At 36.1% G+C, this 17,252-nt stretch overlaps 1 long non-coding RNA gene across 3 annotated transcripts in view; it reads right to left on the bottom strand.

Annotated features, from left to right (window-relative positions):
- The window catches only part of LOC144287855 (uncharacterized), a 354,870-nt gene that overhangs the window by 275,283 nt on the left and 62,335 nt on the right, over positions 1 to 17,252 (bottom strand). The window contains exon 1 of one of the 3 annotated variants that reach the window (XR_013355658.1): positions 6,284 to 6,465. The exons of the other annotated variants lie outside the window; for them this stretch is intronic. This is a non-coding gene — a long non-coding RNA (uncharacterized LOC144287855). Of the gene's footprint in view, positions 1 to 6,283; positions 6,466 to 17,252 lie in introns of those variants that run through there. 3 annotated transcript variants of the gene reach the window in all.

Here is a 17,252-nt window from a genome sequence, read left to right on the forward strand (position 1 = left end):
GTGCTAATTTTTTATGTTTATTTAAAAAAATGTATAAACCATTATTAGGTATATCTCTTAATTAAGTTAAGATATTTTATTGCTATTGAAAACAGGATCTCTATTTTAATGACTATAATTTGTATATAGGTATGTTCTTAATTTTCATGATTACTTTAAAAATGGCTTTTTAAAATAGATGAAAGTATTTTTCATTTATTTCTCTTCGGTTTTCTAAGTATATAATTACACCATCAAGAAATTATTCGGGCAGCCTAGGTGGCTAAGCAGTTTAGCGTGGCCTTCCATCCAGGGCATGATCCTGGAGACCTGGGATTGAGTCCCATGTTGGACTCCCTTCATGGAGCCTGCTTCTCTCTCTGCCTGTGTCTCTGCCTCTCTCTCTATGTGTCTCTCATGAATAAATAAATAAAATCTTTAAAAAAGAAAAATAAATTATTCAACTTTTACCTTTAAATTTTAAATTTACTAAAACTTTGAAAGTATTTTTCTAATATATATTATTACATAAGATTTCCTATAATAAATTGTTTTTTCCAAATAGCAATTTCATTTTACTTATTATTTCTGAGTTATTTTCCCCATTTTTAAGTGATATTTATCCTACTGCTCTAAAATTTTTTATACTTCACATCACCAAATGCACTTTGGAAAGTTTCCATTGTTTTTGATTCTCAGTATTTCTAGCTTGATCTGTATAAAATAAGTACTTAAGCACTTCCAAAATTTTGGGGGAAAGATTGTCCAATTCTACTTTTGCTGCACTCCTGCCTTACTGTGTTCACCACCAGAGTAAATTTATCTGATAATGGAGATTAAAATATGCATGTGCATGTTTCACACCTGCTTGCTTCCCTCTTAGTTAAATACTTAACTATCCTTTCCATAGATCACAATAAAGATGAATTAAGAAGTCTCTTGTGGGACGACTGGGTGGCTCTGTAGTTGAGCATATGCCTTTGGCTCAGGGTGTGATCCAAGAGTTCCGGGATGGAGTCCCACATCCGGCTCCCTGCATGGAGCCTGCTTCCCCCTCTGCCTGTGTCTCTGCCTCTGTGTGTGTGTGTGTCTCTCATGAATGAATGAATGAATGAATGAATAAATAAATAAATACAATCTTAAAAAAAAAAAAGAAAAGTCTCTTGTATTGGGGTCAGCAATTTCCCTTGCAATAGGCTGGTTAGGAGTCATTAGTCCTGTAAAACAAAGGATTTCAAAATCTAGACATGAGGAAAATAGTTGAAAGCTTGATATAAACTACATATCTGAGCTGTGCTTCCTACCATCAGATATACCAGATATACCATCAAAACCCAAATTAGATTCTTATCTAATACCCACATTTATTTCCCATGGATTGGAAGGGATAGAAGGATTGCTTCTCTACTACTAAACGGCTGATGTGGAAAAAAGAAAAGATAAACATGTAGGGAAATATTTTTAGATAAATATGGTTCAACTATATGATAAACAGCACTTTCATGTGAAAGTACATACACTTTTAGGAGGGTATTTTAAGTGTCATTGTACAGATGGAAAGAGAATTTATATTTGTCCCTTGCTTGATTCAAATAAACACTAGCAAATGCACACTAAAAAATATCCAGTAGGAGTCATGACTTATAACTGCTTTCCTGTGTTATCTATGAAAGGCAAATTGTGGCATTTAGCCTGAAATAATGTTTGAACTATGTACTGATTGTCACATGAGATGTATTTTTTCACATGTGTTTGTGATTTTTTTAAATGGGTCAACAATATGTATATATCAAGGAAACTGGGCTTTTTCAGATAGATAAACACAGCAGTAAAAATGGGTAAACCATGGATGGTTTCCTCTGTTTCAAAGATATACAGAGAATGTTTTAGCTATTGCTCCATCAACCAATATGTGTCATGACATTTAAGTGGAGAAGTATTACTCTTGCATTTTATTTTCTTGATTCACAGTAAGATAATTAAGTTAAAGACTTTTGAAAGACTGGCAACATGGAGAAAGACAGATGTGTTGGTGTGATAGACCCAGGATCCAATGAAAAAGATTCGTATACGTTTCCATCAGCTGAGATGGAGACACAATGAATAATTGACTGAGATCATGACTAAGTGATAGTCAACGACTTGCCATCTTATCCTCAAATATGATAGATACATGCAAGTGAGAAATCCAAAATGCTTGCTATAAACTCATTTTGCAATTACCATAAAGACTTGGAACATGGCCTGTATATATTTTGGTAGACTTTAATAATAATAATTAATGTTATTGCTCTAATTGCTATATTTGTTGTCAGGAGTTGTTATTTTTTTAATTACGTTGAAAGCTAAGAAAATATGAACATAACCATTTGAATCAGACTACATTACTTCATCATTTTTAGAGTACTCTCCTTTTCTTTTTTTTTTTTTTAGATTACCCTCAATTTTACAATTAACATTTCTTCCTTTAGCCATCCTATTGGAGATATATCTTCTACTTGTAGAAATAAATATGTATCCATCAATATAGTATAAAGAAAAGCATATATTTTTTTTATACAGAATAACTTTTAAAGAGGAAGAGATAGAGTTCAGTTGCTGAACTAGTTTCTGAGGGCAAAGATGACACAGTATGACAAAGTGGATAGCTTAAAGCAACAAAAATATTGTCTTCACAGTTCTAGAGTCTAGAAGCCTAAATCAAGTATTATCAGGGCCTAGTATCCTCTAAAATCTCTATGGGAAAATCTTCCCTTGACTCTCCTAGCTTTTGGTAGCCCCAGACATTCCTTAGCTAAAGCAGTATAAATTCCACCCCTACCCCTGTCTTCAAATGGCTGCCTTCTTTTTGTCTTTTGTCTATGTCCCAATTTATCTTTTCTTATAAGAACCAGTAATATTACATTAAGGGCTCACCCTTCTCCAATATGGCATATCTTAACTATATTGACCCCCATGTTCAAAAATAGTCACATTCTGACAAACGAGGGACTTGGGATTCAATATACCTTTTGAAGGAGAACAATTATGCTAAAATGGATATGTCTTGAAGAAAAGAGAGAAAAATGAGAGGGAAATGCATTTTTTAAAGAAAATTCCCTAAACTCTAAATGAAAATTTGAATTACAAACCTTTTCTTTTTATAAAGATTTTAAAAATACTAATTGTAAAAGGTCAAACTACTTCCATATATCTTACAAAAGCTAAAATATTTTGATGTAGAAAGGATCATCTTTAGGAGCTATTTAGTCATGCCAGTACCAGACAATGCACTGTAGTTGGAAAAATCTATGAATATTCCTGATTTATAGGCATCATGCTGAAATCTACACATGCACCTCACATCTAACATCTTGGTTTAGAATTTATTTAATGTCATAAATTATCTAAACTTTTGTAGATTATATTAAACAAAAGTTACTTGTGCCATCTACGTTTAGAGTGTAGCAGAATGGGCTCTGTCCAATAACACAGAGGAATTCTAGGGAAAGCAAATCTGAGAGATCTGCAGCAGCCCTGAAAAGCAACGACCATATGAAGCAGTGGAATGTGGTAGCTAGTTTTTTTTAATGTTTGTGCAACTAGATCCTTATTCTCCTTTTTCAACTAGCATTACTAGCCATCTCCTCTAGGAAATAAAGTGGATGAATGATGAAAGCCTGGATGATGGTAATCCATCCTATTTCCTTGGCAATACAGAGAAGTTCAAGCAGTAAACTAATGTGACATGGCCAAATCTTAAAATGAAAGCTCTCCTAATAGTAGAAGTAAAATTGTGAACATCAGTCATGTCACAGCTTGAGTGTTAGTAGATGTGAAGCTGCTAATTTGGAAAGATTTATTTTGACTTTCTCTCATTTACAACTCAAAACATTTTGAAACTCCTTTTTTAACTTTCTTTAGATCTTTTAATATTAGTTTAAATCATAATCATAAAGTTATATTTTCTTAAAGTAAAGCCATTTAGACCTCTTGAATTAATCTAGTATCATGAATGAGCTAAATTTGATGCTTGAATTACCAAACTAGACAATAGAAATGTGATGATAAAATAAAACTTTTTTTAGGACCTAAAACATTTTTACAGGCAACTTCTCTAACCTACAAAGTATGTAGCTTGGGATAATATTACAAAAAGGGCACTGCATGCCCTTTATGAATAAGCAGTTTCAAGACATCAGAATATATGAATTATAGAAATAACATTGTCCTTACATCAATATGTCAAATAAAGATTCCATTTATCACATTAGGTTAACTTATGGGCATAAATAAAAATGTACACATACAGGTAACAGCAGAGTAGCTTTTGAAGTAAATGGAATTGCTTCATCAACCTAAATTGCTTTGCTTCTTCCCAATTATACGTGTTACCATAGATTAACAAACAACAATATCAGTATTAAGAAACTGTACATTCTTAAGACAGTAAAAACTAATTAGACCCAGAAGTGCTACAGGACATGGCCCAAGTTTATAGTCTGAACATTATTAGATGTATTTCATATATTGATAATATGATAATGCATATTTTATTAACTTCATTTTCCTCATTTTGTTCCATTCCAAGAAATCTTATTTTATTGATAAATTCAATAAATGCAATATCCATTTTTATTCTAAGTATACTTTGAGACTATGTAGACATGATATTTAATGTTCACAGATCATGTTTTTATGAGAGAAATGACTTCTAAAAGTTTCATCAATGAATACAAAAACAATACATTTCTATATGTAAATACCTTGAGAATGTGAACATATTCTCTAATACCTAATTTATTGAGGACAATAAATTCAGTTAGTTTTACTTATTTGAATATTTCACTTAATTGCTATAAAGCTTATAGAATATAAAAATTGTATAATAAATGTATAAAATTTAATCTTAAAGAACATTTCAGCTGATTAAATCCCACACTGTATGGAATTTTATCTATCAATAAAATATGTATGAATACATGTATATATATGTTCAGGTATGTATATATATATGCATACATATTTATATATTTGTATATGTATGTACAAGAATAAATACTAAGTCTAACCACCTTCTGATTTTATAGTGGTTTCAGAAATTCTCTCCACTCCCATATTTTCTTTATTCTTAATTAATTTGCATGTTGATGCCATCAACTTTGTCTGTCTTATAAAATTTCTTTGAAATAAAAGCATAAAGGGACACCTGGGTGGCTCAGTGGTTAAGCTTCTGCCTTTGGCTCAGGGCGTGATCCCGGAGTTCCAGAATCGAATCCCGTATTGTGCTTCCTGCATGGAGCCTGCTTCTCCCTCTGCCTATGTCTTTGCCTCTCTCTCTCTGTGTGTTTCTCATGAATAAAAATAAATAAATAAAATCTTAATTAAAAAAAAAGAAATGAAAGCATAAAGAGTAGATCACTTAAGTGAAATCTGTCCTCATTTCTATTAATGGTTAACATGAATATAAATATACATAAGAGTATTGTCTGGATATAAATATGGGAAAATAAAGTGTTATTTTCATTAGGTAGTTTGCAAGTTATTCTTCAGAGTTCAAATTCAGGGAGAAACACAGGAATAAATTTTGCTCTATTTTAAATTAAGCTTAACCACAAAGTACAGATTCTTTTTAAGGTAAACCAAAAAAATATTAATACATAGGTAATTATAAAAGCTCTTTTTAACAAGAAGTTCATGTAGTATGTTAGAATATTACTTTTATTTTCATAATGTTTTTATTTATTCCTATTTATAATAAAATCAAATCACATTGAGATAAGGAATGGCTGATTGCTAAATTCAGCATTTAAACTTAAATCTTTGTGCATCAAAAATAACAGTAAGCTGTGACAAAATGAAGTCCAAATTTAGGATTATATATGTTATACATGTTTTTATTAAAGGATTAATCTCAAAAATATATATCAAATTGTAATATATCAACAAAAGATTCAACACTTGAATAGAAAAATGATCAGAAGACGTGAACAGATAGTTAAAAGATAATAAAACTGAAATGGGCACTGAATATTAAAAATGCCTAACCTTATGAAGGAAAAAAACTGGGAAGACACAAATCAAAATCACAGGGAAATATGCATGCACATCTAACCAACTGGCAAAAATTACCAACAGTCCACAAAGCAGGTTGCAGAAACACACAAATTGCTTATATAGTACTTCAAAATTGTTTTAAAAATTTGGAAAGCAAAGAGAAAAATCTGGTATACCTTACTTCTAGTTATGTTCTCTAATGGAAAAATAATGATATTTTTGGATATGATACTAAAAACACATAGACAGAATATTTATAACAACATACCTTATTAGAGCAAAATAAAAATCCAGAAAACATAAATTTCCATCGAATGAGGGGTAATTTTTGCTATGTTCATGTATATGGACTGCATATATGAAGAAGAATACATCAGCTGAAATGAATCTAAGGAAGAATGCTGTCAAAAGCAAGTAGGAAAAGAATATATAGAGAGAATGATATATCCACAAAACTATGTTAAATTTTATTAAATATTCTGACTAGAAATGCATGTTTAGTAAAAATCAATAAGTTGTATATGAATGATTAACGACAAGTTCTGAATCCTAAAATTTGTAACAAACCACAAAAGATCCCAAATAGCCAGAGCAATTTGAAAAAGATCCAAAGTTGGAGGCATCACACTTCCTAATTTCAAACTATATTACAAAGCCATTTAATGAAAATAGTATGGTACTGGCATAAAAACAGACACATAGGCCAATGGAAAATAATCAAGAGTCCAGAAATATGCTCCTGTATATATGGTCAACTAATATTTCACAAGAGAACCAAGAATACTTAAAGGGAAAAAATATTGTATTTAATAATTAGTGTTGGGAAACATGCATAGCTACATGTAAAACATTTAAATTGAACCCTTATCTCACACCACTCACAAAACTAACTCAAAATAGATTAAAGACATAGACTTGAAACCCTAAAACTTCTGGAAAAAAAAACAGGAAAAAACTTTTTTTTTAAAAATTAATTAATTAATTTATTTATTTATGATAGTCACACACACAGAGAGAGAGAGAGAGAGAGGCAGAGACACAGGCAGAGGGAGAAGCAGGCTCCATGCACCGGGAGCCCGACGTGGGATTAGATCCCGGGTCTCCAGGATCCCGCCCTGAGCCAAAGGCAGGCGCTAAACCGCTGCGCCACCCAGGGATCCCGGAAAAAACTTTTTTTCTAGGATTTTTTAAAATTTAAATTCTTTGCCAACATACAGTATAACACCCAGTTCTCATCCCATTGAGTGCCCTCTTTAGTGCTCGTCATCCAGCTACCCCATCCTCCCACCCTTTTCCCCTTCTGCAATCCTTTAGGGAAAAAAACTTCTTGACATGAGTCTTGACAATGATATTTTTGGATATGATACTAAAAACACAAGCAACAAAAGCAAAAACAGAAAAATAAGAATATTCTGCTCAGCAAAGGAAAAAAAATCAACAAAATGAAAAAGTAACCATTGGAATGGGAAAAAATTGCAAATCATATCACTGATATGGAATTAACATTCAAAATACATAAAGAACTCATGTAAATCAACAGCAAAAAATCTGATTAAAAATTGAGCAGAGGGACTGAATAAACTTTTTTTTTTCAAAGTAGGCATACAAATGGCAAATAGGTACATGAAAAGGTGCTAAACATCACTAATCACCAAAGAAATACAAATCAAACTCACAATGAGGTATCACTTCCCAATTGTCATTAAAAAGACAAGTGGTAACTAAGTGTTGGCAAGGATGTGGAGAAAAGGGCAGCAATTAGCTTCACCTTTATGGGCATCTATAAATGCAGCTAAATGGTAATATTAAATTTCTTGCTTTTGGTCTTTCACAGGCACCAAAATAAAATTAGCTTTTACTGTTTTCATTTTCCACTCACTGGCTTCCTTTCCATGAGTAACAGTTTCCCTTATTTTCAAATGTCATTAGCTTTTGCCCAGTACTAATAAACTTCCTTCCCAGGGTAGGACCATTTGTACCAGGCAGAGGACTGACACATCCAGTTAACAGCAGTATAAATTTGGTCAATGCTTCTCCCTTTGCCCATTCACAGGCACAAAGTGTGGGCTTAGCAAAGTTAGGTAAATATTAGCTTATGTGACTGTCTCACCCATTAAGTAAGAAAGAAGCAGAAATTGTTAATACTAGCTTAGGCAGGTAAGAAGAAGTAGTAAACCATCCCATTATTCCCCTATATATTCAGTAAGAAATATTTAGAGATATAAATACGTCCTAGTATCATATTTAGAAATTGATTCTTCTACCAGGACTCATAAATGCAACCCAGGTCCTGGCACTACAAGAACAGATAGAGAAGGGAGGGGAGGGGAGAAAAGAGAAGGTGAGGGGATGAAGAAAGAAACACATTTTCCCCAAAATAGATCAAGCAGATATTTTAACTGTCTATTCCAATTTTCAACCTATCTACTTTTTAAGGATGATGAAATGCATGAAAATTTCATTATAGGATGCTACTTGGTCCATTATTGCACTGTATCAGCAGTAAAATGGGTACCTTGATTAGATGATAACTATGAGGTCCAAACAAATAATATCAGCTTTAAACCTCTTATAATGATAGACATAATTGCTTCAGTTAATGAATATGCAAATCCACATCAACCATGAGCAACTAGCTTGGTTAAGACTCATTAGTATCTACCTGAAACTACAGGTAATAAGCCAGTGTAATCTGCTAGGGCTGGTCTATGCCTGTCAATAGGCAGTACAAGTCTGCATTTAATTTCTTTTCTTGTTTGCAAACAATGTTGGGTATGACAAACAGTTGTACATACTGTCCAGCAATCTGGTTAAGTTTTTTTTCTCCATCCTCAGGGCATTTTAGTCATTCTGATAGAAAGTATCTTGGGTCTCCTCTTGAGGGTTGGGCCCAAAAAGTTGACCTTCTAGTTACTTCATCTTTGTTAGTATCCTATATACACTATATATATGTATGTAGTATACTATAGTGTGTGGATACATATAGAGAGTATATATGTATGTATATAGTACATATAAAGTATATGAGCAAATCTGTTGTTGGAGAAATTGATGAGACATTAAAATTTCATAAAAATTGAGAAATGAATGGAATAGTTACTAAATTTTTGGCAGATAACTCTTATTTTTTATAATAAATTTATTTTTATAGGTGTTCAATTTGCCAACATACAGAATAACACCCAGTGCTCATCCCGTCAAGTGCCCACCTCAGTGCCCGTCATCCATTCACCCCCACCCCCCGCCCTCCTCCCCTTCCACCACCCCTAGTTCGTTTCCCAGAGTTAGGAGTCTTTACGTTCTGTCTCCCTTTCTGATATTTCCTACGCATTTCTTCTCCCATCCCTTCTATTCCCTTTCACTATTATTTATATTCCCCAAATGACTAAGAACATATAATGTTTGTCCTTCTCCAATTGACTTATTTCACTCAGCATAATACCCACCATTTCCATTCATGTTGAAGCAAATAGTGGGTATCTGTCATTTTTAATGGCTAATATTCCATTGCATACATAAACCACATCTTCTTTATCCATTCATCTTTCGATGGACACCGAGGCTCCTTCCACAGTTTGGCTATTGCGGACATTGCAGCTATAAACATCGGGGTGCAGGTGTCCCGGCGTTTCATTGCATCTGTATCTTTGGGGTAAATCCCCAACAGTGCAATTGCTGGGTCGTAGGGCAGGTCTATATTTTACTTTTTGAGGAACCTCCACACAGTTTTCCAGAGTGGCTGCACCATTTCACATTCCCACCAACAGTGTAAGAGGGTTCCCTTTTCTCCACATCCTCTCCAACATTTGTGGTTTCCTGCCTTGTTAATTTTCCCCATTCTCACTGGTGTGAGGTGGTATCTCATTGTGTGTGTGTGTGTGTGTTTTTTTTTTTTTTTAATTTATGATAGTCACAGAGAGAGAGAGAAAGAGAGAGGCAGAGACACAGGCAGAGGGAGAAGCAGGCTCCATGCACCGGGAGCACGATGCGGGACTCGATCCCGGGTCTCCAGGATAGCGCCCTGGGCCAAAGGCAGGCAACAAACCGCTGCACCACCCAGTGATCCCCCTCATTGTGGTTTTGATATGTATTTCCCTGATAGCAAGTGATGCAGAACATTTTCTCATGTGCATGTTGGCCATGTCTATGTCTTCCTCTGTGAGATTTCTCTTCATGTCTTTTGCCCATTTCATGATTGGATTGTTTGTTTCTTTGGTGTTGAGTTTAATAAGTTCTTTATAGATCTTGGAAACTAGCCCTTTATCTGATAGGTCATTTGCAAATATCTTCTCCCATCCTGTAGGTTGTCTTTTCGTTTTGTTGACTGTATCCTTTGCTGTGCAAAAGCTTCTTATCTTGATGAAGTCCCAATAGTTCATTTTTGCTTTTGTTTCTTTTGCCTTCGTGGATGTATCTTGCAAGAAGTTACTGTGGCTGAGTTCAAAAACGGTGTTGCCTGTGTTCTTCTCTAGGATTTTGATGGAATCTTGTCTCACATTTAGATCTTTCATCCATTGAGTTTATCTTTGTGTATGGTGAAAGAGAGTGGTCTAGTTTCATTCTTCTGCATGTGGATGTCCAATTTTCCCAGCACCATTTATTGAAGAGACTGTCTTTCTTCCAATAGATAGTTTTTCCTCCTATATCGAATATTAGTTGACCATAAAGTTGAGGGTCCACTTCTGGATTCTCTATTCTGTTCGTTGATCTATGTGTCTGTTTTTGTGCCAGTACCACACTGTCGTGATGACCACAGCTTTGTAGTACAACCTGAAATCTGGCATTGTGATGCTCCCAGATATGGTTTTCTTTTTTAAAATTCCCCTGGATATTCGGGGTCTTTTCTGATTCCACACAAATCTTAAAATAATTTGTTCTAACTCTCTGAAGAAAGTCCATGGTATTTTGATAGGGATTGCATTAAATGTGTAAATTGCCCTGGGTAATATTGACATTTTCACAATATTAATTCTGCCAATCCATGAGCATGGAATATTTTTCCATCTCTTTGTGTCTTCCTCAATTTCTTTCAGAAATGTTCTATAGTTTTTTAGGTCATAGATCCTTTACCTCTTTGGTTAGGTTTATTCCTAGGTATCTTATGCTTTTGGGTGCAATTGTAAGTGGGATTGACTCCTTAATTTCTCTTTCTTCAGTCTCATTGTTAGTGTATAGAAATGCCACTGAATTCTGGGCATTGATTTTGTATCCTGCCACGCTACCAAATTGCTGTATGAGTTCTAGCAATCTTGGGGTGGAGGCTTTTGGGTTTTCTATGCAGAGTATCATGTCATCGGCGAAGAGGGAGAGTTTGACTTCTTCTTTGCCAATTTGAATGCCTTTAATATCTTTTTGTTGTCTGATTGCTGAGGCTAGGACTTCCAGTACTATGTTGAATAGCAGTGGTGAGAGTGGACATCCCTGGCTTGTTTCTGATCTTAGGTGAAAGGCTCCCAGTGCTTCCCCATTGAGAATGATATTTACTGTGGGCTTTTCGTAGACGGCTTTTAAGATGTTGAGGAATGTTCCCTCTATCCCTACACTCTGAAGAGTTTTGATCAGGAATGGATGCTGTATTTTGTCAAATGCTTTCTCCGCATCTAATGAGAGGATCATATGGTTCTTAGTTTTTCTCTTGCTGATATGATGAATCACATTGATTGTTTTACGAGTGTTTTAATTGTGTCCCGGGGATAAATCTTACTTGGTCATAGTGAATAATTTTCTTAATGTACTGTTGGATCCTATTGGCTAGTATCTTGTTGAGAATTTTTGCATCCATGTTCATCAGGGATATTGGTCTTTAATTCTCCTTTTTGGTGAGGTCTTTGTCTGGTTTTGGAATTAAGGTGATGCTGGCCTCATAGAACGAATGTGGACTACTCCATCTCTTTCTATCTTTCCAAACAGCTTTAGTAGAATAGGTATGGTTTCTTCTTTAAACGTTTGATAGAATTCCCCTGGGAAGCCATTTGGCCCTGGATTTTGTGTCTTGGGAGGTTTTTGATGACTGCTTCAATTTCCTCCCTGGTTATTGGCCTGTTCAGGTTTTCTATTTCTTCCTGTTCCAGTTTTGGTAGTTTGTGGCTTTCCAGGAATGCATCCATTTCTTCTAGATTGCCTAATTTATTGGCATATAGCTGTTCATAATATGTTTTTAAAATCGTTTGTATTTCCTTGGTGTTGGTAGTGATCTCTCCTTTCTCATTCATGATTTTATTAATTTGAGTCTTCTCTTTCTTCTTTTTAATAAGGCTGGCTAATGGTTTATCTATCTTATTAATTCTTTCAAAGAGCCCACTCCTGGTTTTTTTTGATCTGTTCCACAGTTCTTCTGGTCTCGATTTCCTTGAGTGCTGCTCGAATCTTTATTAACTCTCTTCTTCTGCTGGGTGTAGGATGTATTTGCTCTTTTTTCTCCAGCTCCTATAGGTGTAAAGTTAGCTTTTGTATTTGAGTTCTTTCCAGTTTTTGAGTGGATGCTTGTATTGCGATATATTTCCCCCTGAGGACTACTTTTGCTGCATCCCAAAGATTTTGAATGGTTGTATCTTCATTCTCATTAGTTTCCATGAATGTTTTTAATTCTTCCTTAATTTCCTGGTTGACCCTTTCATCTTTTAGCAGGATGGTCCTTAACCTCCACGTGTTTGAGGTCCTTCCAAACTTCTTGTGATTTAGTTCTAATTTCAAGGCATTATGGTCTGAGAATATGCAGGGCACGATCCCAATCTTTTGGTATCGGTTCAGACCCGATTTGTGACTCAGTATGTGGTCTATTCTGGAGAAAGTTCCATGTGCACTTGAGAAGAATGTGTATTCAGTTGAGTTTGGATGTAAAGTTCTATAGATATCTGTGAAATCCATCTGATCCAGTGTATCATTTAAAGCTCTCATTTCTTTGGAGATGTTGTGTTTAGAGACCTATCAAGTGTAGAAAATGCTAGATTGAAGTCACCAAGTATAAGTGTATTATTATCTAAGTATGTCTTAACTTTCGTTATTAATTGATTATTTGGCAGCTCCCACATTTGGGGCATATATGTTGAGGATTGTTAAGTCCTCTTGTTGGATAGATCCTTTAAGTAGGATATAGTGTCCCTCTTCATCTCTCACTACAGTCTTCGGGGTAAATTTTAGTTTATCTGATATAAGGATGGCTACCCCTGCTTTCTTTTGAGGACCATTTGAATGGTAAATGGTTCTCCAACCTTTTATTTTCAGGCTATAGGTGTCCTTCTGTCTAAAATGAGTCTCTTGTAGACAGCAAATAGACGGGTCCTGCTTTTTTATCCAGTCTGAAACCCTGCGCCTTTTGATGGGGTCATTAAGCCCGTTCACTTTTAGAGTTACTATTGAAAGATATGACTTTAGTGTCATCATGATATCTATTCAGTTCCCGTTTTTGTGGATTGTCCCATTGGACTTCTTAAAGGGGAACTTTGAGAGTCCCCCTTAAAATGAGAGCCTTGCTAGATTAAGTATTCCTGGTTGCATGTTTTTCTCACTTAGGAACCTGAATATATCCTGCCAGCCCTTTCTGGCCTGCCAGGTCTCTGTGGGGAGGTCTGCTGTTACCCTAATACTTCTCCCTATAAAAGTCAGGGATTTCTTGTCTCTTGCTGCTTTAAGGATTTTCTCTTTATCTTTGGCATTTGCAAGCTTAACTATTAAGTGTGGAGGTGTTGAACGGTTTTTACTGATTTTAGGGGGGGGATCTCTCTATTTCCTGGATCTGAATGCCTGTTTCCCTCCCAGATTAGGAAAGTTTTCAGCTATGATTTGTTCAAATACATATTCTGGACCTCTGTCCTTTTCGGCGCCCTCGGGAACCCCAATTAAATGTAGGTTTTTCTTCCTCAGGCTGTCATTTATTTCCCTTAATCTATCCTCATGGTCTTTTAATTGTCTTTTTTTCCCTCAGTTTCCCTCTTTGCCATCAACTTGTCTTCTATGTCACTCACTCGTTCTTCCACCTCGTTAACCCTCGTGGTTAGGACTTCTAGTTTGGATTGCATTTCATTCAATTGATTTTTAATTTCTGCCTGATTAGATCTAAGTTCTGCAGTCATGAAGTCTCTTGAGTCCTTCATGCCTTTTTCTAGAGCCACCAGTAGCTTTATAATAGTGCTTCTGAATTGGCTTTCTGACATTGAATTGTAATCCAAATTTTGTAACTCTGTGGGAGAGAGGACTGTTTCTGATTCTTTCTTTTGAGGTGAGGTTTTACTTCTAGTCATTTTGCTCACTGCAGAGTGGCCAAAAACAAGTTGTATTGGGAAAAAGAGAAAAAGAGAGGAGAGAAAGAAGGAAAGAAAAGAGAAGAAGAAAAAAGAAAAAAAGGAAGAAAAAATGAAAAAAAAAAAAGAAAGGAGAAAGAAAAAGAAAAAGAAAGGGGGTGGGGAAGCAAACAAATAAAAAAAAAAAAAAAAAACACGGGGGAGTATCCTCTGATTCTGTATACTGTAAGTGCCTTGACTTCCCCTGGAACTTTCCAGGGCTGCTTGGTCAATAATTTGTTTTTCCCCTGTCCGTCTAGCTGGTCTTCTGGGGGAGGGGCCTTTTGTGCTGATTTTCAGGTGTTAGCACTTGGGGTAGCTGCTCAGCCCCCTGCCTGGTGCAGGGCTCAGTGAGTAATGTTTATCCTGTTTATCTGGTGAGGCCACTGTGAGGCTCAGTGGGGGTTGTTTACCGCGAGGCCCCAGGAGGAACAACTGCAGTGGCGAGGTCAGCTCTGGAGCCCTGGAGTCAGCTCCCGCAGTAACTCCAGAGCTCTTGGTCTGCAGGGCCTGGAGGCTCTGGGGCGGGGCCGCTGATCTGCTCAGCTCGGGGCAGGAGCGTCCTTGCTGTCCTGTTCCCTCCTGGTCTCTGCCTGTCCCGGGGGGAGGCCGGATCCTGGGCTGTGTCCTGGCGCCCTGTGCTCCCGGTCTGCGCTGTTGGATTTGTGCTCCCGCACCGCAGCCCCCTCCGCGGAGCCTCCCCCAGCCCCTCCGAGCTGCTCCGGTCCAGCCGTGCACGCTGCAGCCCTTTAGGGAGCTCGGACGGGGTGTGGGGCTCTCCCGGGGCGCAGGTGTCTGTTAGTGTCCCCGGGAGCCCGAGGGCATCCCCGCCCTCCTGGGTCCTGCTCCACCTCCCTGCGAGCCCCTTTCCGCCCAGGAAGGTCGGTGCAGCTCCTGCTCCTCCAGGACGGGGCTCTCCTGTCCTGGGGACACTCGCCCTGGCCTCAGCCCGGCTCCTCTGGCCCCCCGCCTTGGATGCCTTCTGTTCCTTTATTTCTTTTTTCCCGTCTTCCTACCTTGATAGAAGCGTGAAGTCTTCTCACTGTAGCATTCCAGCTGTTCTCTCTTTAAATCTCAGGCCAAATTCGTAGATTTTCAGGATGATTTGAAGGTTATCTAGGTAATTTGGTGGGGACAGGTGACTTGGGGACCCTACTCTTCCTCCATCTTGCCCCTCCCCGGCAGGTAACTCTTAAAAACATGTTCACTGGAGTGAATCAATCTCTGGTTGATTTCAAAGTGGTGGACTAACATTAATTGGTTGGTTTCATAAATTTAATAAATAGTCCAGTTATTTCCTTAATATTTATACTAATTTTAATGAGATAACTCAACAGTTACATGTTTAATTTTTCTAAGTATTTTCATCATTTTATCATTATTGCTTATTTTGAAAGAACACTAATTTTTTTTATTATTCAACGCCACTTTGGGAAAGCTAAGAGAGGAGGACCATAACACTATTTCACTTTACCTTATTCCGCCAACATTAGTTACATAGGGAGTCTTAACAGTTGGAACCATTTTTATTTCATCATTATTCATAACTTGAGTTAAAGGAACTGGAAGAAATTTAGTGTCATTATATGTGATATCCAAAATGGCTTGCATTCTTACCTCCAGCAACCTCAGAAGTAGGATTCCATTTGAAAATTAAAAGTGGTGTATAACAATTCTGCTCTTCAGGATATGTTACATACCTTTGGCTTTATTCAGATATGCATTTTGAGAGTTTATATACCTATCCACATTCCATCAAAGCTGCAGCTATCTAGTGTATTGAGTAATACTGAACATGGATTTCTCTCCACACTAGCTAATGCAAAACAAGGAGGTCCTTAGTATTTCAGGTGTTAAGATTCATTTTAATAGCTTCTCTACAAGGGATCACCAATATGATGTTTAAAGAGGCTCCTAGATTTTCTCCCACTGAAACAGTGTAATCCTTTTTGGCAATTATGTATAGGAAGGAGTTATTACAGCCACACATATCTTCCCAACCACCTTTTGGCTTTACAGTCTTCTGTTCTACCCATTCCATCATCAGGTGTAACTAGGTACTTCGGCAGCCTCAGGTTAGTCCTTAGTTTTTTTCACTTTTTACTAACTTTCTCACTGCCTAAATTTGCTTTTTGACTCATTAAATTTCCACTTATCTTTTATCTATTACCTCTAAGTCATTTATGTGATTTTTCTCTTATAAATGGTCACCTTGCTTGAGTGACATCTCACCAGCAATGGCTTAGAAGCAACTCTATCAACATAGGATTCCACAACCATTTTCCTCATTCTCACACTGTAAAAATAAGTAAGTAAATAAATAGCCATCACTTAAATTATAATGCCAAGGTTTGGTTTAATTATCCTGTTCATAAATATACACATATAAAGCTCAAATAAAATGGATAGAGCAGAAATACATAAAAAAGCACAAGGAATCATAAACAGGTCCAAAAACTTTCAGGCACCTCTTCCAAGCTGTATAACCAGATAAAACAATAATATACCATAAATGTTTTCATCCATAAACAATGAAGCAGATTTGAATTGGGTTCCCCCAGAGGGTTTCAAATTTAAAATACTTTTAACCACTAAGAAAATTTAAGAAAGAAATACATTCAAAAATACTAAAGTATATCAATATGAGATCCTAAAAACTATTCAAGTAACCCACAGTGAGACAAGAGAAACTTATATGAAAAGTGGAACAAACAAAAACACAACTATATAAAATGGCAGATTTAAGCTCTAAAATAACAGTATTACCTTAAATGTAAATACTCATAAAACACCAACTAAAAGGCAGAAAATGGCGAATGGATTTAAAAACAAAACAAAACAAAACATGACCCAGCTATAAGCTGTTTACAAGAAACTCACTTCAAATTCAACAACATAGGTAGATCGGAAGTAAAAGAAGATAAATAAAAAATATATGCCATGCAAACTATAGTAAAA

This window comes from Canis aureus, chromosome 17 (assembly GCF_053574225.1).
Source record: "Canis aureus isolate CA01 chromosome 17, VMU_Caureus_v.1.0, whole genome shotgun sequence".
NCBI lineage: Eukaryota > Metazoa > Chordata > Mammalia > Carnivora > Canidae > Canis > Canis aureus.